Raw genomic sequence first — 27,232 nt, forward strand, 5'->3', positions numbered from 1 at the left:
ATCTTTTGATGTTTGGAAATAACTCGAATATTGAAAATCTCATGTCTTTTCTCTCATTTTCTTCATCAATAATAGATTGTGCAGAATTACTAGTAGATGCTTTAGAATTCTTACCTTATATACCTGTGGCTGCAATGGTTATTTCATCTCCCGAGTCTGACCCAAAATCTTTCTGAATGGCTGCAGCAGTCTTCTTCTTCTTGCCCTTGAACTTCTTAGGTCTCAGCTCTGGATGTAGAATCCAACAATGCTCATCATCATGCGCATCATTTTACAGTGAGTGCATGAAGCTTTTTTCTTCTGTGCAGTATTAGCCTTCCTTGCTTTACACTTTTGCTTTCTTTTTTCCTTATTCTTGCTTGCAGTGGGTTGGGATGATCCCCAAACTTCTAGATTTCCATTCTTTCCTCTAGTTTCTAGATGATTAGCTTGTACAGATACCTCATCTATACTAGTGGGATTAAACATGAGGATGGTATGCCTCATGTAGCTGTGTAGACCACCAATGTACTTCAACAGAGTCTCAGGTGAGTCTAATGAGATTCCTAGAATTAATGCTCTCTTTCTAAATTCTTGAGTGTACCCTTGCACACTTTGCCCTTTCAACTGTTGAAGATTTTTTCAACTCATCATGGCTTGCTGCATGTAGGCTAATGGACAGAACTTCTTTTTGATTGCAAAAACAAATTCACTCCAGACAGAGATAGTCTTACCATGTCTCTTCAAGTTAGCTTGGGTCTTGCCTTCCCACCAAACCAAGGCAATGCCTCCTAGGCGTAGGCTTGCCAGCTGAATCTTGCTCTTGTCTGAATCAATACTTTGCAATTCGCAATAAACATCAATTTGTCTAATCCAATTTTCCAACTTTTCTACATTCAACTCTCCATCATATATAGGTAAATCAAATTTAACATCTAGTTTGATCAAAGATGCTTTCTTTTTGTGTTCAGGGCTATTAGGAGGTGTGAGAAATATTTTCTCTTTCCCTTTTCCCTTTGAGTGGTCATGTAAGTGAGACTCATCTTTTCCTTTGTCTTGCTTGAAGCCTGATGCATCTTCCTTCTTATGTTTTTTGAAGTCCCTATATATTTCCTCTACCATGGACTTTATGGCTAGGAAACTATCTATGAATTGAGGGTCTAGTCCTATAGAACCTTCTTCTGACATTGTCTTCTTAGGATAGACTCTCCCAATTTCAAGATTAGTTTCGACCAACTCTCCTTCTCCTAATTTGAGCTTTGATCTAGTTAGCATTCAACAACTAAACCAACACAAGCTTGTCTAACCTTACAGCCTAGGCTCTGATACCAGTTGATCTAAAAATCACCCTTGAGTGACCTCAGTTAAACAATTAATGAATGAAGGTATTATAAAATCATGTGCTGGTGTGTGTCTATGTTATTTTAGGCAACGGATCGATCAGATTGCAAAATACACAGACACTGGAAATATAGAAAACAACAAGAGAAACACAGTAAGAAAATACAAGAACACAAAAAATTAATAAGGAGTTCACCCTATCCTCTAGGGCTACATCTCCAATCCAACTTTTAGTGGTGGCATTCTTTTATTGTGTCTTTAAAGCAGAGATTTACAATGAGGAGCTCGATCTGAGTCTCTTGAAACAGAATTTCTTGGCAGGGTGGTCCTTGGATTCCCCAAGCCACTAGAGTGCACAGACTCCTTTCCTTACCAACTCTTGACCTCTCTGGTCTTCAATGGAAGGATCCCAATGTGGTGCTCAAATCCTGACAGATCCTCTCAGGGATGGCTTGAACCTCTCAAGCTCTCTGTCTGCTCAAAGCTGCCTTATGCTGCAGGTCAGCGTGACTCTCTGGCTTTCTACTTCTTGCTTTACTGTCTCTTCCTTGCTCTTGCTTTCTCTCTGTCTTCGTTCTCGTCTCTATTTTTTTGTTCTCTGTCTGTTCATGGCTAAAAGCCATTCTGTCTCATGACTCCTCACTTCCTCTTCTGCCCGCATCGGATCGCCTGCTGCTGCTCGCTTGGAGTTCTCTGTCTCTGCGTCTCCATTAATGGCTCATAGGAAGTGGCCACTTGTCCTCTTACAAACTGTGCAAGCTCTTCCTCGTCGGTTTGGTTTCTCGATTATGTTGTAGAATGAGTCATCGCTAACTCAACAGTCAAATCGGACGTCAAACTTCTTTATGTTGTGGCTTAATCCCCTGTCAATTCCGGTTTCTCCATTGTGTGCAATCTCAATTGTTAGATCTAGAGCCCCCAGATCCTATGACATTCGCTCATTTCGCGTGGTTGACTTGCTCGACCATTAGCACGTGATGAACGGTGGTTTTCTCTCTCCTTTTCTTGCCACATGTCGAGCGCTGAATGGAATCGCTCACTTTTCTTCAAATCTTCTTACCGCCCAAGGGTGCCCCCGATACATACCACCGGTTTTGGAGCGCAGGTCCCACCTTCCACCTTAGCACTTTCCCCATGTTTTTCCCAACTTCCATGAGACCGAGCACTCGGGGCCTTTCCTTCTCAAGGGGTTTTGCCCTAAGTGCTAATTGCGCATAAAAAATGGCCTCCTTTTCCTGATCTGGGCTTCCAAATGGCCAGTTTTTCCTCCTGCACAGTCTCCATGGGCCTCAGTCAGCGTGCTTTGACCGAGGTCCTCGTCGTTCCTCGCTGGCTGCAAACTGCCACTGTTAGAGGCCTTCCTGATCACTTTGTGTTCATAAATTTTGAAGTCTGTCCTATTTTGATACAATCATGGCTCTCTGATTATTCTCATGGATCCAATTCGAATCACCAATATACCCCCAAACTTAAGTTATTGCATGTCCTCATGCAATCGATTACATTTATCATGATTTGATCTTTTGAATTGTCTTGCTTTTACATGAACTTTGGCTGATATCTATTTTTTAATTTCCCATAATTTTCTTTTTGATAACCTTTTTCCTTTTTGCAAAGTCTTTTTTCTGAAAAACATTTGATTGCAACATATTATTTTGGTTGGTTCTTGTGTGACAACCAAAATTTGATTTGTATTGGTTCTTGTATAACAATACTTTTGTTTTTTTTATGCTGCATCAAAATACTTTGAAAACCTTTAATCAACCATTCCTTCTTTGATCATTATTTGCAAAACATGTAACATTTGAATCATAATGTAATAGTAATTGTTTGGAGAAAGTATGTTGGTTAGGATGATATGTGTAGAAAGGACATATATGACATATGGAAGGTGATAATGGAGTATGAATGTGAATATGAACATGGTGAATGTGAATGTGAATGAACATGGTGAAACATTGTCCAAAAATTATAACTCTATTATTAAAGGAATTGTATGATAAAAAGCTAGAAAAGAACATACCTTTACTTACCTAAGTGGACAAACTGTGTATATGTAGAAAAGTGTAGCTTCTACTGGTGAATCATGGAATGAAGAATACAAGAATGTGATCTCTGTCTTGGTTGGATACATGATGGATGAAGTCATAAATGTGGATCCTTTATTACTGTTGAATTTGCTACTAAATCACATAGTCTTCATGTCGTTCCATGTCGTGGCACAATTCCACTCATGTGAATAAATGTGTCGATGTCGAACATGGAAAGAAGTCATTGGATTACCGACCATAGATGAATGTCGTTAACCAATGTGAGGCAAACTCACGATTAATGTCAATGGGTGCCAAGGTACCTAAGTACATCTTGCGAAGTGTGAATATATGAGCTGATGTGAAGCCACTTGCAAGATCCAACAAAAAAGGGACATTAATTTATTCCCATTGTTCATTGGCAAGAAGACTTGCCATTAGGGCATGTAAGCCTCAAAGTACTAATAATGACTCTAGTATTTATCCCAGATAAGGTGTTGAGGTCGATGGGTCAAGACTTGTTGAAAGGTGGGCCTTAAGGAATCCCACATCAGTCAACGTGAGTTCATACAAAATGATTGGTAATACTATAGATACAATATGTTATGGTCAAACAGTTTTTATGGTAATGAATACAAGGCAATGTAGAGAGATGGATGGTTTATTTGTGAAGCAAAAAGATGGACTAAAAAGAAGGCAAAAATATATGTGACTTAGAAAAGTAAACATGTATGAAGCCATAATGGATAAGGCAATGAATCAATGGACTTTAACATGGATGACTGATGAGGCTTTGAAGGAGAAGTGTGGGTAAACATATCATGATGAAAAAGATTTCTGTGTAGCGACAGATGTCACAACATATGTAATTAGCTCCTTCAAGCTTTCAATGATGAATGTGATTTCTCGAGATCACATCTGCATGAACTTGGATCTTTGCGCACCTGTAAAGCTTAGTACAAATCTTGCATGAAAACTGTGAGAGCTTTTTGGAATACATAAAATACAAAAATGAGTATGAATTCTTAGCAATGAAATAAGATGAAATGAACCTCTCTTTTTTTACTTGTTGTCTTTGCATGCAAGTTTCTTTGAAGTAAATTCCAAAAAAGCATAAAAATTTATCAAGAGTTATGAAATGTCCATTTGCAAAAATTTTAATTTTATTTATTTATTTTTTTTAATATATATATATTTTTTTTATAGCTATTTTGACTTTTTTTTCTAATTATGTGGAATTTATTCCTGTCCCTAGTAATAAAACTCATTAACTTCTCTCACTGCAGAAAAGAAAATGTACTTTTGCTACAACAACCACAGTCACCACCGTATTAATATTTTTCAAATGCAACTAACTCTTATAACGGTGTCCTCGTGTCCTCACGGTTGCTACACAACATTCAAAATATTAAATGAGGTGACGTAACAAATTACAACAGGTACTATGATTGTAATATTCAAAAGGGAAAATAGATGCTAAATAAACATGTCTTCCATGAAAATACACTTTTCACAGACAACATTGGATCATGGATAGTTGACAATAACTAACACACTATAGCTGCCTTTATCTTTCTTTTAAGAATGTATCAACACACTTCAGTCAGTGCTGAACCATTTCCCAGTGCATATATGGTTTCTCACAGGTGCAAAGGCAAAATAGATACTTCAAAATTTAACTTTATAATGTATATCTATTTCTTGCAGATTTATCCTTCTTTGCATATTCATGGAACATGTAATGGATCTTTTCATTATATTCGAGGAACTCTTTCCATTGCTTACCAATTGACATTTGGGTAGCTTCATTGGTGGCAATTCTGGGCCACACAGGCATTTTTTTTTCTAGCTCTTACACTAGCCACAGTCTCATTACCCAACAATATGCAAAATAGAGATCGAAAGAACCATAAAAATATCCCAAATAGCAATGAATTTGAGAAAACTGTTGGGATGGAGCCTAATTAGGCTCGTTCCGAAGAAAACCCATGTTTTTGTTTTTCAAATTTCATTTTAGTTTGCTCAGAAAGAACAACAAAAAAAATAGTGGCTTTTAAAATCGAAATGCATTTCTGGGATTGAATGATCATTGAATTTGAAATCAATTTCTCTCTTGACGGATTGAATGATCATTGAATTTGAAATCAATTTCTCTCTTGACATGCTTCTCCAGTATCCTGCTTACCTCTTTTCTAATGCCCTTGACAAAAATATGAAACCAATCTTCAAAAATATGAACTTACTGCTTCCGCAAACACAAAATTTTGATATAGAAAGATTATAAAAACATAATAAACATGTTTTTATTAATCTATTTTTATATTCTATTCTCTGTTTCATCAAAATTTTAAAAAAACTCCTTTGTCTCTGATGTAGATAGAATTCTTTGTTTTTGAATTGGCTGTGTAGAAAAATTAAATTTCTTTTATGTCACAGGTTTTTTTTTCTTTGAATTCTCACATAATTTCTCCTTTATTTAAGACAAAATCACCATGCAGTGATTTTGCAATGATCTAAGCTCATTGTGTGCAAATTTTTTCAAAGAATGGCTCACTGTATGTATGTCAACATTCATCAAATAACTCATGGAATGGCTTCACTGCTTATATAAAATTTGCAATCTGTGTTTCTTTAAAATATGAATGAGGAAATCGTTATTTTTAACGATACCTGAGCTACAACAAAATCAATTAAACCTTTTGTCTCTGTCTCCAGCAATTAGATGCTCAGAATCTGAAATTGAATCTTTGCTTTGAAATCAATTTTAAGATGCACTACCTATCTTTTTGGTGAAATCGATTTTTATAAGATAGGAATGAAAAGCAACTCACCCTGCCTTTTTAGAAATCGAAATCAAATTTCTTCTGGTTCTCTTTTTTAAAGCTAAATAAAGCCCAAAAATTAGTGTATCCACATTTTTTAATCGCATCCTGCACATCTTTGCTGCTTTGAAAATTGAGTGCATCCTGTACATCCTTGCTTCACTGGGAGTTCTCTGCGTGATTTGAGGGATTCAACCTCTTTGGGTGGATCTGGATTTCTCTTCTAATCGTAGAGCAGTCTCTTCTCTGTAGCGTGCATATTCCTGCTCCAAATATTTTGTGCATACAAAAATCAATCAAAATCGAAATTGTCCCCAATTAGAGGCATTAAGTGGCATAAATATTCAATTCTGGTTAGATCTTTCAGGGATTCCCACCTTTGATCACGCCATACAATGGAGAAAGTGCCAACAGAAGCGATCAAATAATGGAAACAATACAAGTTTGATTTGTCTGTCGTGAAGTTATCGTGCCTCATTCTTACAACACAAACAATTAAATCATTATTATTTGGCCAAAAGAAATCTCAACAAGATATCGTTTTTCGTATTTAGATCTCGGCGTGATGAGAAATGTGTTCGTAATTGCTTGATTTACGTGATATGGAGTTATATCTGGAGATTCATATGAATTTAGCTACCACTAGTAGATTGGGGTAATCGAACTTCAATCGCTATGGATAATGTGTCACATTGGTCAAAATGTTGGGCGATTTAAGCTTATCCACATATCTCTAGTTACTAATATCATATTTTGATTTGAAGGATTCTGTGCATAAGTTATGTCTTGACGCAAAATCCTCCACTTTTAAATAATCTTTCAATTTTGTACATTGCTCAACATTCCTCTTTCCCTAGGCAGCTCAGTATTCCTATTCAGCGATTCAACTATGGCTCTATGCAGTTTTAATAGCCTATTCTTTCTCAATTCAAAGTTCTAGGGTTTTTTTTTACGGCTTCAGTTGCTGCCAGTTCTACATAGTTACAGCTCAGAGTAGCTCTGTGTAATTCTCTACGTCTCACAACATTCTTCTACATCTCACAGTAGTTGTGCGTTAGGCTACAGTTTTGCTTCAGCTCAGAACAATTTTTTTACGGTCAAGAATGTTTTACGACAGCGCCAACGTTTTTCTACAGATCTTGGGATTTCAGAACTGCAGACTTCTTCTTTGAAAATTTTTATCGTTTTGATTTGACCCTTCGATGTCAATTTCAATGCTGCTGTGATTTGAAAATTTGTTTGATAAGGCCTTAAATCATTTTATTGTATGCTCCACACTGGTCTTCTGGGGAATCAAGGTCGAAGGAAACAAGTCAAGCCACACTTGCTTACTCACTGCAACACAGCAATGTAAAAGACCCCGAACAACTTACTTCCTTCTCGAACAAGATTCCTCACTCTGCTTCTTCCAGAGACCAAAAATCATCAGCTCTATGAAACACTCTAAGAGCAAGAGTATGTGTTAGTTAAAAAAAGTGTTTTTTATTATTTTATTAATTTTTTTTTCATTCTTTTTAACTAAAAGAAAAATGTTTTATTTTGTATTGTAAAAAAAACTACAAGGAAAAAAATTAAATCCTATACTTAATTTTTTAATTTTATGTTTGTTTTTTTTTGAAGTAAAATATTTAAAAAGGAGTTAATTTTTTTTATGGTTTTGTATTGTTATTAAGAACTAAAAATTAAAAAAATTTAAATACTAAAATTTAAGTTTCTATTTCAATTAAGAAATTAAATTTATTTCTAATGATTTTATTTTTACAAATTGAATTTCATTCTTAATTTATTAAATTTTTTTAAATTAATTTTTTTTTTAACTTGAATTTTATTCTAAATTTTTTATTTTTATTTTTTATATTGTTTTAAAATTGAAATATTTTAAAAAGAATTTAAATTTTATTCTAACCCTAAAACAACCTAGGATCTTTTATTGATTTAAGATGTTTTTTAGCAAATGGAGACAAGCATATTGCAACCTTGAAAACATTTATATCCATTCTACTTTCTGATCCTAGAGACCGTACAAAGACGCAGGAGGAGAGCATACATATTCGAACTGAAAATATCATCCTACCTATTCTATGCTAATTGAAAATTACAAACTATTACGTGTAATTAAATTTCCAATGTAACCTTTCACGCAATAGTAGTAAAAATATATTCATTTTCAATTTTGCAAATTTAAAATGGAAATATATAAGGATGATCGAATTTAGTTTTCGTGAATGTGATTTAATGAAATAAAAATGAAATCGATCCAACCTCATACTTGTTTGAAACTATCGAAACCACCTTTGGATAAGGCTTTCATAGGCGTGATTTCCACTCTGATTCAGATCATGCTGCAACTTCTCTTTTTCCTCCTCATTCTCTTGTTTAAATAATTGTTCACCATTAGATATACAGGATTCTTCAAATGTTAATTCATTGTTTTCTTCTAGAGGATTAGTTAAGCTTTTGGCTGCTATCAAGATCTCTTTTTCGCAAGAAGAGGAGATCCTAGCACTTGCTAGGATCTGAGCGAGTTGTTCCAAACTTATACACATTATTCTTCCATATATACATATGGATTTTTATTGTGTTTTTGTTTTTTTTTAGTGAATGGGGGTTTTTTATTTGTGTTCTATTTCTATGTCTTTTATATGAGAATAAACTTAAATGAAAATTCCTAAATGTAATTAACCCTAAATAAAAATGGTTCTTAAACAATCCTCCTAAATAGCTTACATCTAAGTTTTCATCACCGGCAACGGCGATTGAGTTGTCTGCTAAATCCCTGTCATTTAATTTGTCAACCTGGGGGTTTCATAAACTTAGAAGCAAACCAAAATATATGGGACCTCAGATGAAATAGGTGTAGGAAGTATGTTTAGAATGGAAATGCATATTACAAATCTAAACTATCAGATCTATTCTATGATAGCATAGAAATGTTTGATCAATTGAATTATTTTACTTTAGAAGATAGAGAAGAGTATCTTGTTCAAGAGTCCTGATTGTCCTTCTACAATCTTCCTATAATAACATTGCCAAACACCTAAGAAATTAGGAAAGAAAGCATATAAATGAAAGCAAGTAAATATTGTTTTCAGTTCATTTCTTAGCTCATGGAGAAGAGTCTCCTAACTGAGGAGATCTTGGTTGTCCTTCTCACATAAAAACTAGCTACTAAAAGGAAATCAATCTTCACATAAATTTAATCTAGGAAAGCATATGAGAAAGTAAATCTTGTTTCAACTTAGTCTAGCTCATGGAGAAGAGACTCCTAACTTAGGAGATCTTGGTTGTCATTCTCACATAAAAACTAGCTACTGAAGGAGATCAACCTTCACACAAATAAATAACATGAACATCAGAATTAAAATTAGTATATTCACAACATTACTATACAACAAAGTATACTTATCTCAGTATGGGGATCCTTCCATTCCTCAATGAGAGCACATGAACAATTATCACACCTTAAGAATCAAACAACACTCATAACTCATGATTTGGAGAAAATGATATTATTCATGTTGAATGAACAATCATAAATCTGATGCTAATGAATAACTGATAACTGTTCTCTCTTCCTCCCTCTCTCCTTTGAAGGATGCTCCTCTTATTTATAAATGAATTAGGGATATCTACTCAATAAATGTAGATCCCTTAAATATCTACTAGACCCATACTTGTTAGGCCCCTATACTACTAGTGTAACCCCTTATTGTTATTAGTACAACCCCTTTAGTATATTGTTGTACCCATGTAGTCCCCGTATTGTTACTATTGTGCCCCATAGAAGTCCACTATTGTTATTATTGTGCCCTTACATTATTATTGTTATGTCGGCTCTGATTATATTAAGACCCCTTAGACTCCTATATATAGAAATGAGGTCTTTTCATTTGTATCATCCAAGAATTGTTCATTTATGTAATTTAAAGGAGGTTGCCCCCTCGAAGAGGTTGAATTTATAAGGCATTGATCTATCTTTTCTATCTTTCTGTGAGCTGGTTTCATAACATTTGGAATCAGAGCTTTGGATTCTAGGGTTTCACTGCTCCAAATAGGTCATCATGGAATTTTCGGTATAACTCTTTTTCTACGACGTTTCAGAAGCAAACAAAAAAACCCATTTGAGACGAAATTGCGTTGAACCTCAGGTCCAAATTTCAGATCTTTTCACGCTATATTTGCGGATGTATGATCTAAGGAAGTTGGTCTTTCTACAAACTCCTGAATTACATTCCAAACAAGTGACCTTGGGAAAATAGACATAACTTTTGGTTTGAGCATCAGATTGAAATTTAGTAAGAACTTACAGAAGGAGGACGAACTGTAGTTTCCTCTGTATACTTTTCAGATCCTAAGTTCAAAATAGCCACATGTCGAACTTCATACAAGTTCGCTCTTCTGAAAAGGTATATAATCAGGTCATCTCGGGAGATTGTGCATAACTCTTTCTTGGAGAATCTAAATTCAATCAAACTGGTGGCATTGGAAAGAAGACGTATAGGGCTATTGCAAGTCGCAATTTTAAAACTTAAAGATCCAAAAGTACAAAGTTACAGTCGTTTCAAGATCGAGCTCCTAAAATCAAGAAAAGGCGAGATGAGGAAGTTTGATGGAAAGGATCTGGTAAATTGGATACTACAAATGCAGAAATATTTTGATCTACATGGTGTACCACTATTACAAAAGGTATGTATTGCATCTTCATATTTAGAACAAGATCAATTTTTATGGTATAAAGGGCTTTTTTCTCATAAACAACTTGTTACGTGGTCAATTTTCACGGAGGAAATTATAACACATTATAAGAATACAAAGAGCAACACCTTCTTTAGAGCAACACCACAACAATTGGAATAAAAAAGAGAAAACAGGCTTTGTTACAAAGTGGAAAGAAAAATTATGGCAACAAGGAATTCTAGCCCTCACAACTATAAAGATGGAAGTGTTGTTTCTCCTAGCCTTCCACAACCTACAAGGGTTACACCACAACAATTGGAAGAAAAAAGAGAAAAAGGGCTTTGTTACAATTGTGATAGCAAATGCACTAAAGGTCATAAGTGTGGTGAGAAGAAATTATTTTACATAGAGTATGAAGAGGAAGAAGAAAATGATCAAGAAACATCAAAAGAAGAGGATAAACGCCAGGACCAACCCCAGAGAAAGAAGAAATGAATCTGACCATATCTTGTAAAGCATTGGCAAGAATTACCACTCCTCAAACTCTCAAGATAGAAGGACATATCAAGAAGAAAAAGGTTAAAGAAGTGAAAGATCAAATCAAGAAAGAAGAAATGAATCCAACCATACCTTGTAATGCATTGGCCAGAATTACCACTCCTCAAACTATCCAGATAGAAGGACATATCAAGAAAAAAAATGTTCAAGAAGTGAAAGATTACATCGAGCATCAAGAAATGAATCTGACCATATCTTGTAAAGCATTGGAAGAAATTACCACTCCTTAAACTCCCAAGATATAAGGACATATCAAGAAGAAAAAGGTTCAAGCAGTGAAAGATCACATCGAGCATCAATAACAAGTTCTCCAAATTTTAAAGGATAATGCCACTTTGGTACAAAATAGAATGAAACAACAGGTAGATCAACATTGTAGTGAAAAATGTTTTGATGTAGGTGATTGGGTATTTTTACTACTACATCTCAAGCAAGCTATTTATGAGAAGGAAATGTTTGCAATACTACATGCACTTGAGAAATGGAGACCTTAATGAATGGGAACACACTTCAAGGTAAAAATTTGTCATGATAGTCTTAAATACTTTTTAGAACAACTATTACCTTTAGAAGAACAAAAAAAATGGGTCACAAATATGTTGGGTTATGACTTTGACATCATCTTTAGAAAAGGGAAGAAAATTTTTGTTGCAGATGCATTCTCAAGAAAGGATGAGGATGTGGAAGCATTGTTTTGTGCTATTTATATTATGCAACCATATTGGATAAACGAAGAAAGGGATGAATGGAAGAAGGACGAAGTATGGCCACTCATTCAAAAGTTGCAGAGGATCCCAATTCAAACAATATTTCCAAAACTTGAAGAGGAAGGAAAAATCATATTCGAACCTAGAGCAGTCGTAGAAACAAGAACTCGATAGCTACGAAATCGATCAATTTCAGAGTATCTCATCAAGTGGAAGAACTTACCCACTGAATATTCCACATGGGAGGACAAGAATTTTATACAGAAGCATCAATAACTACTCAAGCATTGAGGACAACACAGTTTGAAGGAGTGGGGCATGTTAGGCCCCTATACTACTAGTGTAGCCCCTTATTGTTATTAGTACAACCCCCTTAGTATATTGCTATAACCATGTAGTCCCCATATTGTTACTATTGTGCCCCATAGAATCCCACTATTGTTATTATTGTGCCCTTACATTATTATTGTTATGCCGGCTCTTATTATATTATGACCCCTTAGACTCCTATATATAGAAAGGAGGTCTTTTCATTTGTATCATCCAAGAATTGTTCATTTATGTAATGTAAAGGAGGTTGTCCCCTTGAAGAGGCTGAATTTATAAGGCGTTGATCTATCTTTTCTATCTTTTTGTGAGCTGGTTTCATAACAATACTTGTCTCAAATTATCCCTAAATACTAGATACAAATCCCATGACACATCAAAATATCCATGATCTTTCTCCTTGGAATATGGTCCACCTTTTGAGTTGAAATTCGAATTTAATCTTGGGAGGCTACATAAGGGTGCCTTGGAAACTTCCAAATGATATACACATGTCATCAAACTCAAGCCACTTTTAGGTATAAGAAAATACATGTTATTTCTCCAACTTTTAATGATAAATTCACTCTAAATACATGAAATTAATAAATTTGTAAAATGAAAATATAAACTCATATGGTAATGGAAATATAGGGTTATGTAATGATAATATGATGAAATGAGGTGACAAAATGAGGATAACGGTGAAAATGGAGTGAAAATTTATGTTAATTTGGTGGCCCAATAGTACCTTTAGACACTACGGAAAGATCGTGCTACACAGAACCAGTGCACAATAATGACAGTGACAAGGATCTAGACTACATCTACAAGATAACCACGTGGGAGCAAGATTGAGTAAATCCCACTGCGGATGGCGGAATATCATTGGAGTGCGAAAGCTCCTGCACATTAGATTCTGATGAAGAGATAGAATGATGGCTAAACCGGTTACACGAGGTAACCATGCTCAACTGTAACTAGACAAAATGCTCACAGCCAGAATCATTGAGCCAGTGGAAGAATCTGATTGGGTAAGCCCTATGGTAGTACAGGAGAAGAAGCAGAAGGGTGAGATAAGAATATGCATGGACCTTAGGAAATTGAATGACGCCTATGTGCACGACCCATTCCCAAGTCCGTTCATAGATGAAGTATTGGAAAATGTTGGTAGGTAAGAAGCCTATTCATTTACTGATGGGTTCTCAGGGTACCACCAGATCAAAATCGCACCAAACGATAGGAGCAAGACCACCTTTGCAACTGAGTGGGGCTGCTTTCAATACACTATTATGTTGTCCAGGTTAAAAACCGCACGGCCATCTTTTCACGCATAGTTGTTGCAACATTCAAAGAGTATATCCACAAATTCCTGGAGGTCTATCTGGATGATTGGACTGTATTTGGATTGGTTAAGCACCACATAGTGAGCTTACGCTTGATACTGGATACTTGCCAATGACACCAAACTATGTTGAACCTTAAGAAGTGTATGTTCCTCATTCCCTTTGGGAACCTACTGGGACATGTGGTCTACAAATAGGGACTAATGGTAGACCTCGCGAAAATTGCAGTAATTTTGAATTTGGAAGCACCGCGAAGTGTTAAATAGTTGTGCGCTACCTTGGGACATATAGGGTACTACAGGAAGTTCATCAAAATTTATGCCCAAATCATCGCGCAAATGGAGAAACTATTAAAAAAAGATGTCACATTCTGCTGGAATGATGATTGCATGAAGGGCTTGGATGTACTAAAAGAGAAATTGGCCTTCGCTCCAATCCTGGTCTTCCCAAAATGGGATGTGGAGTTTCATGTCCATGTTGATGCGTCATGTATAGCACTGGGAGTGGTGTTCATGCAAGAGGGTGGAGAAGGCTTGGATCACTCTATCGTGTTTGCAAGTTTCAAGTTTTCCAAAGCGGAAAAGAACTACTCCACAACCAAGCGCGAGGGGTTGGCTATGGTATATGTGCTCCAAAAATACGACAATATTTGCTAGGAGGACATTTCAAGATGTATACAGACCATTCCGCGCTAAAATACTTGGTCAATAAGTTTATGTTGGGGGGTGCACATATGCAGGTGCCTCTTATTGTTCCAAGAATATGATTTTGAGGTCGTGGTAAAGCCCGGACGCCTGAAATCAGGGCCGGATCACTTGTCATGTATTGAGACAGGTGAGGAACCTACTAGTTTGGAGGAAGGATTACCTGACGTGAAACTCTTTTTTGTACGCATCGCGGATAGACACTTTGAAGATATAATCCAATTTCTGACAACAGGGACTACGCTGAAGGATTACTTCTTCCAACAGAAGAAGGAATTGGTGATGCGCGTGGCAGATTTTTCTGTCATCGCAGGGCACCTATACAAGATGGGAAATTATGAGATACTGCAAAGGTACGTACCTAAATTTGAACAAAGTTAGATCCTCATGGAAGCACATGGGGGTACTACATGAGGACACTATGCAAGACAAGCGACCGCACAAAATATTCTCCACGCAAGGTTGTGGTGGCCAGCCTTCATCAGGATTCAAAAGCACACTGTAAGGCCTGCAATATATGTCAAACGACCAGTAAACCATCATGGAGGGACGAGATGCCTTTGAATCCCCAAATGACGCTGCAACCCTTAGAAAAGTGGGAAATCGACTTTGTAGGACCTATCAAACCCCACAGAAAAATGAGCGCACGCTACATCATCACTACGATAGAGTACCTAACTCTCTGGGCGAAAGCGCAGCTAGTCAAAGATTGCACAACTGCCATGGATGCAAAGTTTTTATTTGAACACGCGTTGACTTGATTTGGCTGCTCGAAAATCTTAATGGGTGATCGTGGTACACATTTCCTAAACAAAACCATTAGCGCACTCACAGAAGAGTTCTAGGTGTATCATCAGAAAAGCACCCTATACGCCCCACAAGCCAATGGGACAGTAGAAGCATTCAAAAAAATATTGGAGACGGTGTTAACGAAAGTATGTAATGTGCAGCGAAGCGATTGGGACCTTCTCGTACCTGCAGTACCATGGGCTTATAGGACAACATGCAAGAAATTGACAGGACAAACACCTTTTCGATCAGCTTATGGTGTGGAAGTTGTCATGCCAATGGAGTATATTGTACCTAGTTTGCACATAGCAGCACTCACAGGTATGATGGACCACGAAGCCCTAGAAGAAAGGCTCGTGCAGTTGGAAGAACTTCAGGAGGAATTGTTCTTGGCCAACTTTCACCAATAGGTGCAAAAGCAGCGTGAGAAGGCCTGGCACGATCGCCATATTAAGTTGTGCACCTTCAAGATAAGTGATTTAGTGCTGCTATATGATAGTAAGTTTGATAAATTCATGGGAAAGTTCAAAATACATTGGCTAGGACCATACATTGTTAAGGAGGTCAAAGATGGAGGCACGATACAGCTAGTCAAACTAAATGGAGAACCTTTCCCAAGCAAAGTGAATGCCAGTTGGTTGAAGCCCTATATCGCTGACCCGACTATCTAACTAGCTGACAAAAGCACAGTATTCACGCTCAAAGGATCTAGACAACCGCGCGGGACTATAAACAAATGCAAGGGATACTGGCATAGATGCAGAGAATAAGTTTGAATACAGAGGTCTTGGAATAGTGTCTACCATAGATCCAGCAAGCAGCAACTCAGTGCGTTGCTGACCTTCGGGTAGTTTGAGAAAAGTTGGAGAGATTCTGCACAAAGATTGCCGCGCCACTAGAGTGAATCGAGGGCCAGTCACGACGTTTGTGTTGGGGGCTTGTTGGGCATGGAATCCCCCCAAGGCATTTTTTGGTGCTGAAAGCCCAAGTTTTGACCGAATCTTGTTGTAAAGATCCATGAATTGAAGGCAAGGGGTTCCAAAGTATGATAGAGTCACAGGGTTGTCCGCCCTAGTTTTATAATGTAATCTCAGTGGGACAGACCTACCCATGGTCTGTGGACCATGGAATTGTATAAATAGAACGAGGCTCTAAGTGTAAAGAAAATAGATAGAATAGGGAAAAAAGGATGAGCATGAGAAGTCTAAGTGATTGAGTTGCAATGTCAAGTGTGCCTTTGGGTTGTAGGGTAGGAGAAGGCTCTACAGCTAAGTACACAGAGGCCTAGTAGTCCATAGCTGAGTGCACGGACCCCTGCAGCTGAGTGCACAGGGCAAGTCGAGTCTGTAACCTTGGAAAGAATCAATAAAGAGAATTTTGGTTATAATTTTGTGTATCTGTTCTTGGGTTAATGCATGATTGTTATCACTTGCAAATATACTATTTATTTACTACGCGCACCTGTATGAATATTTCATGTTGTTAAGTATAACTCAAAGCACTCAAGTAGACAAAGATAATTAACTAACATTGGAATATAAGCAAGGTCTTGGGTAATAGTGCAAAACGCAGTACAACCCCTGGATAGGGCTGCGCGAAGGCAGTGTATTAGGTCGCGAGGACTAGGAAGGTGTGAAAAGCAACCTGCATGTAAGGAGAAACCACAGACTAGTCAAAATCATCAAACATCTCTAGGGTGCGGAAACCTGGTTCTAGCACCCTCCCATACTACTTCGGGTGAGACCTCAGTCTGCTCTCTGTGAACTGTTACTGAAAGGGCTAGTAGTACTGGGATTTGTTTGGCTAACTAACTCTGAACCTGGGTCAAGCCCCAACAATCCAACAAGAATTTTATGTTTGCAAAAAAATTTCAACTTGAGATATAAGAGATTTTTCTAAGAAAGGTGAAGTCTGAGCATTGAATTGCCTAGAAATGATTCTACAGAATAGTTTCCAATGATATTGTTGCTATACGCAACTTGTTCATTTTCTCCTTCTAATTCTGTTACTATGTAATTTTGATGTTTCTCACGATCGACCCTTATTTGATTTAGTTTTCCATTATAGGGAAGCCACATGTGAGACAAGTCAGTTGCAAAATAACCATGAAGTCTTTTTGACAAGTCTCTAATAAGGATTAAGCCATAGAACTCGGAAATGTCAACCACAAGTATGTCAATGACTTGGAAAAATTTACGGTTTTATGAAAGTCTAATGGTTACTTGGTTAAGTTCCCAAACAACTTCGACTTGAGAGTGATCTAACTGAACTATTCTTACAACATGTTTCTGAGGCTAAACATTCAACTTTGCACAAACTATTATGGGTAAGATGTTAGATGAAGCTCCAAAATCAACTAAATACTTCAAAATTAAGGATAAATGGTGAAGTGTGGGATTTTGATCTCCCCCCAATTAGAGCGATATTGGTTGGATCAATCTTGTTCAAAGAAGTGCTAGGGGGTCTTCCCATTTCTTGGGCATCTTGTGAGATCACAACAGCAGGAAGCGGTGCAGTAGGTACTACTTTAAGTTCTTTAAGAAGTAACTTCTACTGATGCTTCAATTTACTAAGCTCTTGAAAGGTGATGTTTGCCCTAGTTTTTTTCATATCATCAATAATATTATATTCCATTTCATCAAAAACTATCAAAGTTTTAGATGAACGAGAAGGATCCAATTGAGTAGGTGTAGCTTGAGTGGATTTTGGTACAGATTTCTTCGTTGTTGCTTTCTCCCTAAGGGGTGGGATTGAAGCTTTCTGTTTTGTATTTGTTTGTGACAATTCAATAGGGTTTTGACTTCGGGTAGTGACAGGTAATGCTTCTTGAGTTTCTTCATTGCGAAGTATAAAATCCCACATTCCTTGTAATTCTTCCACTTCTTCATCATCTGTTTGTTCTTCTTTTGTTGAAACTTTGTCCTCTTCTCCATCTGATTCAGCATTTGATATAGCATTTGGAGGCTTAGGATCAGCGAGAGAATTCCTTTTAAATGGTCTAAAAGGTTTCTTAGAGGAAGTATCTACTACCTATTTTTTAATATCAACCATTTCGTTAGACATGGTTTTGAGCACTTTTGTTATACAATAAATTGACCCCCTCATCAGCTTAGAGGGGAAAGACATGACATCTGAAGCAAAGACCAAGATCACATACCTTGTTTCCACACTAACACTGATTGTGCACTGACAACTTGCTTTATAAAGCTTCTCTGCAAGCCTAAGGGTGTGTTAGTGACCCTACTAACTCTAGTTGCTTCTTTGGGAACAACGTTAGTGGATCCTAATGAAGTTCTAAGGGTCAAAGGAGTGAATTGACTCATAAATATCTAGATATTTTCTCCTAAATCTACTCAGCAAAAGCAAGGAAACATCTCAAGTTTGACCTATTTGGGGGATTTCTAATCCTAATGAAGGAGGAAAATGGGAAAGCACTGAAAATCATGGCAACTTCATTGATTTTACCCTAAGGAACTCATGGAGGAACTTGGAAACCCTAACTCAATTGCTACATAAGCAAAGCTAGGGCTATGGTGATAGAGGTTAGATCATTTGAAAGGATAGCATATTTGATTGTTGAGCATTGTCTCAAGTCAGAAGAAGTTGGTAAGAAGGGAGAGAGAGAGAGAGAAGCTGGAGGGGTAAGGGAAGGTTGATGCAACAAATGGTTGTAATCACTCTTCCAACATTAATATAGAACTGCAGTTGTACTATCTACTCCATGGTGTTGGTACTATCATTCATTAACTTGTTTGTCCAATACCTTTTAGCATGAGTAGCTTAGTTATGTGTAAATAGATGTTCTTTTATGTATTCATGTATTAGTTATCAAGGCTATATGTTGTGATTATGCTTGTCACTTCTATGTTCAGGACTTGATCTGGAGCCAGCGCAGGGGACTTCCACCTAGCTGCATTGTGCTCTCCAGCAAATTTACATGGAGGCTTGAGGTAATCTATTTGTCCTACTTTGATAGTTGGTTATTGTTTATGAACATACATGTAACTTTGTGATGGTTGCAGATAATCTTACAGTCTACCAAAGGTCCTGGGAAGACCTTTGAGGGTATCTCCATTCTCCACACACCGTGCATTTTATCCTATAGTAGAATTGGTGACTCCACTATGGACTATACATCCAATTCCCTATTTATCTAGACAGTTCTCAGTTTCCTCCTCATTCTAAGACCTCCCTATACTTCTGCATTCCCTTTCTGACCCACCAAAACCTTGTTGCATTATGCCTTCACATATTCAGCCTTGAATCTGATCCAAAAGACCTTTTTTTGTGGTGTTTTCACACACTAACACATGTTAGTAGACTGCAAAGTGCTTTATAAAGCTCTATGTCTTCATACACAGAGTGTTAGTGGACCCAATAACTCTCTGTGGCCACTGCTATAGAGCGTTAGTCCCTTAAAATCTTGATATACAGTTGTGTCTGCAAACTCAAGGGGATAGGAAGCTTGCTCATGGACTGAAAGAGGGTCTGCAACTACATTTTGTTAGCAAGATCGGTGTCCTGAAAGAAAAAAAAATTAGGAAATAAGTTTTTTTTCTTTCTTAAAAGCATTTTTTATGAAAGAAAGATCCACATTTTTTATTCATTCTCTTATTTAGCTAGTTAAAAGCTGCTTTATTTTGGTTTCAAATAGTTGTTAGGAAAGCATTGGAAAGATTTTTTTTGGTTATGAATGTGTTATAATTACTAAGATGCATGGAACAAATATGAATATGTGAAAGACTCTCGCCTGTAGAATACAACTTGTTTTCATCGAATTGAATATTTTTAAAGCTTTGTCTTGTGCATGATTTTTGAGACAGAGTCCCATCACATTTCATACGTCAACCCCCCTACCGAAGATACTAAAAAAGTACACATAAAATTTACCTAAAATCATTCAGTAACTCTTTATTGAGCAAACAAACATTAGTTCAGGCTAGGATCTTGGGATAGGAAGTGTGAATAAACTTCCCAAGATCAGAAACCAAAACTACTGTCATTAAAAGAGAGAAAATTCCTTCTGCACTCATACTACTGGGACCACTCCAGTCAAAGCGGAGCTAAATATGAGACAACGTCAGACTGTAAGTGAAGGTAGCCCACCTTCGCTTGCAACTCCTTTGGGTATTCTATGTATTGGGATCCCTTCGGGGATTTCAGAGCTGAGTTGGGGACTCAGGTATCCTGCCCACACAACGTACTGTCTACGACTATGTCCCCCTGGTAGTGTCTGTGATCTGAGGTATCCTTAGTAGCCAAGCTTTTAGGGACTTACACAAGGTGACTGGGGTGGGCTACCCTGGTACCTAACATAGACGGACCTACTTTGTCTTTAGTTTTTGGGAGGGTGCTCATCTTCACGGGAGTACTTGGCCCCTCAATCTAAGGTTTGGGAGAAGCTCTAGAATAATTGTAACTATACATTTTGCCAGCCCTCCCTGTTATTCATTGTGAAACTGAGTTTCATCTCCAGTGATCGGTGCTTATTATACAAGGTCATTTCCCTTTGTTTGCTAATTGATCAACTTAGTGTATATTTTATATTTTTTAGGTACCCATGTACTATCATTGAGACTTTAACAAATATCATGATAAAATTTATTGATAAAAATTAATGGTCACCGTGGCTACATCTAGCCCTCGTCATCAATCTAGATGATTGTTAGGACTTCTTGCACTCATTGTAGAAGATCCACCAAGCTCCAGTGAACTAGATTCTCCATCTTTGGGGAATCAGTCTCCTAGATCTCACTCAGAATCTATTTGGACAATCGATGATTCAAGTTTGCCAGAGGATTTCTTAAATGAAGGATTTCTTCCTCCCTTTAACCCTCTACTCACAAATCCGTTGGACCCACTCTTGGTTCCCGTGGCACCTGTACTCCTTGTCTCTTTAGTTGGATCATTTCCATCCATCCCGTCGATGACTAACGGGTCATGGAACTTTGTGGACACTTTTGGTCCTCCACCACTTCCCCATTTGACAGTCACCACCACACCATTGATGGTGAACCCCGTTATCCCATTTGTCCCAGGTACAACCACTCACATGACACCCTCCATGAGTGGAACCCAGCCGATGCCAGGTTCCACCCCCTTAGTGTCAAACTGTATACCTTCGACAAGTGCTACATACAACGCTCCTTATAATGCTCAACATAGCACTATTAGCATAGTTCCTATCCACCAACAATATGGTCAACAACCACTGTACAGTTCAAACCCCCAGATTCAAGTATCCGGGGACATTCCCAATATGCACATATCGATGGGGAACCTAAGAGTTCCCCCTCCATTCTTAGGCATGTATGGTCAGTCATTGATTGACATGAGTGTTCCTTATGTCAATCAAGGACATATGGTTAGTTCTATGGTGGGAGGGAATCCTCAAGGAGGTCCCAACCAATCCATGGGGGCACCCTACTCACAAATTCAAATGATTCAAGGGGGCACTACTTACCTGGGGGAAATTATATACCCCAACATCAGATTCCCCATGGAAATCCACACTACAATGCCATACCCCAAGGCAACTACTATACCACACAGCCTATGTATAATATTGGGACTCAAACGATGGGAGGACTGCAAGGTTCCTCAAGTCATATGTCATCGCCTTGGTTCGAGTCGGGGGCACCACACACTTTGCCTTTCTTGGCAATGTTGGATATCCCCGACTTGTACAAACTTACAAATGACCCCATCTACCACAACTTACTTTGGCCGTCGATCCCACATAAGATACCAATAGACATCCCCAAGTTCGAAGGGAAACAAGGGGAGGATTTGAGCACTCATATAACCACCTATCATCTTTGGTGTGTTTCCAACTCCATGGTGGATGATAGTGTCTGGTTACATCTTTTCCCCTACACTCACACTGGCAACACAGCTAAGTGGTACATTGAGTTACCACATGCATCAGTAAATACCTTCGATGCTCTAGCGATGGAATTCTTAAAGCACTTCCAGCTACCCATCCGCTATGAGACTGGGATAGAGCTCCTCACTTCATTACATCAGGATACTGCCACCCACATCTCTGATCATATACATGAATGGAGACATAGGTGGAGGTTAATCAAAGCTCCCCTCCCAGGCTATCTCTTGGAAGACTAGTTCTGCAAGTCCCTACTCCCACAAATCACTAAAGATGTCACTTTAGGTGGTACAGTCACAAAATACTAATCCATACGTCATGCCCAACACTTAGATATGATATATTCATAGTCTAACACTCTTTATAACATAATCCCCAATGCCCCTCGTAACTCTAATGTCTCTGCTACTTAGCACCCCGGAGCGCACGCTGATGGGATTATCGGTGCCACCTCTGGGGCTGTTGTAAAACAACTCAGCGGTCACATTGCCCAAATTTCAGTGGACCCCTCTACCAAATCAACTACTCTTCCTACCATCGTGATAAACTTTGTGCAATCTATGCAAAAACTCGATGGTAAGAACAAGAAGAATAAGAAAAAGACTACTCCTTCTGAGGAGCAGTCAACAAAGCAGCAAAACCCAAAACAGAAGGCCATTGCACCTCTTGACGATGGAAAGGATAAACCCACCAAATTCCCTTGCAAAATCTTTGTTGAAGACCACATGACCTATCGCTACCCGTGCCTTCAGGAATGCACAAAATATATTGCTAAAAAGGATACTTGTTATAGACATTTTTGTGCCTTGCAGCATTGAGCATGAAATGTCCATAATCTAAGGGATCGAAAGTCCCTAAACATGTTGTTCCTACCCCTAGAGGAACAAGGCTAACAAACCACAACAATTCACAGAAGTTCTCCACCAGAAACTGCTCAAAAACAAGTCAATTCAGGATCATTTCAGTGGCTACACTAGCTGTTTGCGCTGAATGTCAAAGCCAACACTGGCTACCTGCGTTGAATGTCAAAGGGAACACTGGCTACCTGCGCTGAATGAGAGTGGACATGTGGCAAGCTCATTTCTCAAGGTGTCAAAACCCAGGAAGCTTCCAAAATGACACTTGCCTCATGGAATTCGACTGGTGATGAGTAAGAGGTTCCAAATCTCCAAGTGGAAGCAAGAACCTCCAAGTGGAATCAAGAACTGATAGAGGGAGAGGACACTAGTCAGATCTCAAGCTGACTCATCCTCTCTCCAAACATCTATATATGGATCTCTCCTACATGAGATCTGGAGGCTGGAATTTTGTTATTGCAAAGAATTGTTGTTGGTTTGAGATTGGAATCATTGGGTGCTTAATGCTTTGAAAGGGGTGAAGTTAGGAATTCCATTTGCTAGGAAGGAGATGCTGGATTGGAGCCCTCTGGGTTGTATCTCTTCCTGAACCTTGTTATTCATCAATAAATCTATCTTGGTTTCTCCTATATACTGACGTATTCTTGATGTATGATTGCATTAGTGTATTTGGTTTATTTCTAATCCTAAACTAGTTATGAATGTGAATATCTGTCTTTGTGTAGTGTTCTTCTCTTGTCGCAAGTAGTTGTTCTCTTGTGATCTTGCAGGAACCCGTTGAAGCTGGACAAGCAAGAAGGAAAGTAGCTATTCTCTTGTGATCTTGCATGAACCTGTTGAAGCTGGGCGAGTGAGAAGGCAAGTAGCTGTGAACTCCCAAAGAGAAGAGAGACCGGATCGAGGGACAAACAGAAGACACCGGTAAGTCTATTTATCTCTCTTCTTTCACATTTCATAAAGGCAGAAACCAGAATAGCTGTCCTTGTTTGTTGCTAAGGCACTGTCACACCTTAGGTGGATAGGATCGTCCTGCATAGGCATTTTTCCCCACAACAAATTGGCGACTCCACTGGGGAGATTTTTTTAGTCATTTTATTTGTGTTTCTATCATTGTTTGTTTCATACACTTGACAGCAACAATTGAACTGCATCTGCTATTCCCAGATGCAAAATAGACAGTTGCTGCTTTGATCCAATCACTGGACTTGTCTATGATCTGAACAATGGACTCACAAATGATTTGATGATCCTTTGTGATAGATCTTAGTACCCCCTCAAAGCATCCCTTTGATTACACCTTGCTTGTTGCTTTTATTTGGCCTGAAACAGTAGATTAAATAGCAATCTGTGACCCAGAACCAATGAGAAACGAGAGTTTCTCCTTCAGCGCAGACCCAGTGAAGGGATTCTGCATTTCAACGCAGGTCCCGTGAAGGCTACCTGCGCTGAATGTCAAAACCCCTGTGTTGAGGTTGCGCTGAACCAGTTTGCCCTTGTGCAGCTGGGGTTCTCTGCTCTGTTTTGCCTTGTTTTGATCTCTGATTTTTCAGCCTGTAACCAGCATAGGTACCAGTCTGATAACTCCTTTTCTCTGCTTAGATTCCACCTCCTTCTGTACAAAAAGACTGTGAGTGTTTTTATGTCTTTGTGGCGTCATTTACAGTTTTCCTTTGCATGAGTGAAATAGTCATCCTGTAGCCCTTGATTCAGGTCTGTTGATTGTGATCTTAGAAGAGAGTTCATTGGCTGTTTGCAGATGGATTATACATTTACTCTTGCTTATTGGTTTGAGTTTGTCTCTTTTAAGTGTCGAAACAAGTATTCATTTCGAAAATCGTTAAGTGTCGTAATCTCTTCTACCCTCTCTGATTTCAAAAAAGTAAACTTGTTTGTACTTGTCATTTAAAAGCAAATTCAAAGTTGTACAAAAAGCTTTCTTTGTAGGCATCAATACTAAGAAAGTGGAAAACAAACACCTGCATTGTGCATTTGCATTTTGATAGTTTGCATGTCTGATTTAGGAAAAGTGCATTAGAGTGTGCTGATTGCTCTTTGAGAAAATATGGTGTCTTTCTTTTCCCTTAGTAGCTAGGATTTTCAAAGTTGAAAAGATATAAAGCTTGCTTATCATCTTTAGACTGCATTTAGGAATTGTATCATACATCTCGTGGTGAACCTTGAAATGCAAACTTCTAAAAAGATCAACCTAAAATAAATTGAATGAACTTAACAACGCTTTGCAACATAACGCACAACATAGAGGTCTAGGCTAGAGACGTGTTCCGGCGTCGTTAAGCCTGGTGACTGCCAATCTCGTGGATGGTGGGTGATTCCTCCTAAGGGACGATAGCGCCAGTACGGATTGTGCTCCCACGTACCGTCGCGTATATATTGGGAGACCCCTATAGGCATAAAACCTTTATCCTTAGGAAGCCGTGTCAGCCGCCCTACTGATCGCAATGCAATGAACACAGCATTCAGGAAGATCGACCGCCCGTACCCTAAAAAGTATTCTGCGGTTTTGCGAAAAGTTTGGCACACCCTCTACCTAGAACTCCAGAGCATTTCCTTTTGGCCTTTTTCAGACTCTATAACGGAAAAAGTCCATCCGAGCATTTTTCACTTTGGGCTCGTTAAAACATCAAAGGAGACTAGAGTCATCTTTAGCTTTTTCTCGACTCTTTAAAATTGAAAAAGCAAGTTGTGTCTAAAGCGTCGTTAAAAAATTTATTTTAAACGGAACAATCACCCTTTATTCCTGCGTTGATCTTTAGGTTGAAAAAATGGAGCACACCAACCAAGGAATTCCCCTTGGTGGAAATCCTAGTCCCTTCTCCTCTTGGGGAGATGTTGGTGCGCCCCATATGGCCACATTGTCGCTTCCAGGACTGACAATTGGCCTGCCGGTCTGGTTCTTTTCAACCAATGTCGTTCAGAACACCACTATTCCTAAACAGTCGAGTCAACAGTTAGATCAGACCAGAGTCGCCCACCAGCCTTCTACTTCATCTAATTCTTCCTCTCCTCCTTCCTCTTCGCTTGACGGAACTGGTAAAACAAAAAACCAAGTTCCTAAGGAGAAGAAGGAAAAGAAGAAGAAAGAGAAGAAGAAGAAGGAGCCAAAAGCGACTGGGGGCAAACGAGTGTCGTCTGACAAAAATCCACACACAGCACTGACCAGGCCTAAATCGCCATGTGTCATATGCAAGGGAGACCACTTCCACAGAGATTGTCCCTGCATCCCTCGGATACTAAGGGACTAGTCTCCCCGTTTGCACAATTCGGTAGCATCAACCTCTGATAGCCATGTTGACTGCTCACCGTCGACTAGTGAAAGTGAAGTCCCAGGACAGAGAGGGAAAGCTAGATTTCCCTGTAAACTATGTGAAGGCGACCACGCCATCCACCGTTGTCCCTTCTTAGACGAGGCTAAAAGAGTTCTGGAAGATCACCCGATTTTACGAGCGCAACTTCCTCCTGGATATCAAAAACTCCTGCCAAGTCCTTCACTAGTTGAGAACCCGGCTGGCCCGCCTAGGTGGTCAGCCGAAGCACCTATCATTGAAGATGAACCGTCTGGATCCATGCCTGACAAAAGTCAAAAGGTTGAGGCGGCAGTTGACCCGGTTTTGCCTTCAGAGGCTCTATCTTCGAATGATACCATCACAGAGGAGAATAAAGACGACACCGCCCAAATTCTCTTCATCAACACTGACTCTGACGAACACGGGGGCAACGCACCCATTCCTTTATTGCAGGAAGGAAGTTCGTCATAGCGATATCCGGCCGTCTATTCGGTCCCACCACCAAGCAACCTAGTTGTGTCCTTCAACTGGAACCAACTAGGCAGACCCCGGTTGCCAGCAAGCATACCATTCAGAATTATCGTTCAAATATATAGAATGGTAATGGCTGGCACTATCATTGATGAGGGGGCATCTGTGAGTATCCTTTCCTCTATTGCTTGGAAAGCGCTTGGCTCACCAGCGCTTTTGCCTGAAATGAGAAATCTATCAGGTTTTGATAAAGGAACCAGTCGACCTTTAGGGATCCTCCCCAATGTGCCCATAACATTGAAAGGGAAGACCGTTCAAATGAACATGATGGTCGTTCAAGGACCCTTGGATTATAACCTACTCCTTGGATGAGACTATATATATTGCATGGGAGCTATAGTCTCCTCACTCTTTAGAGTAATGTGTTTTCCGCATGAAGGAAGAGTGGTCAAGCTCG

The sequence above is a fragment of the Pinus tabuliformis genome, chromosome X, assembly GCF_031772625.1.
Source record: "Pinus tabuliformis cultivar Carrire ecotype Pingquan chromosome X, CPIR1, whole genome shotgun sequence".
Lineage (NCBI taxonomy): Eukaryota > Viridiplantae > Streptophyta > Pinopsida > Pinales > Pinaceae > Pinus > Pinus tabuliformis.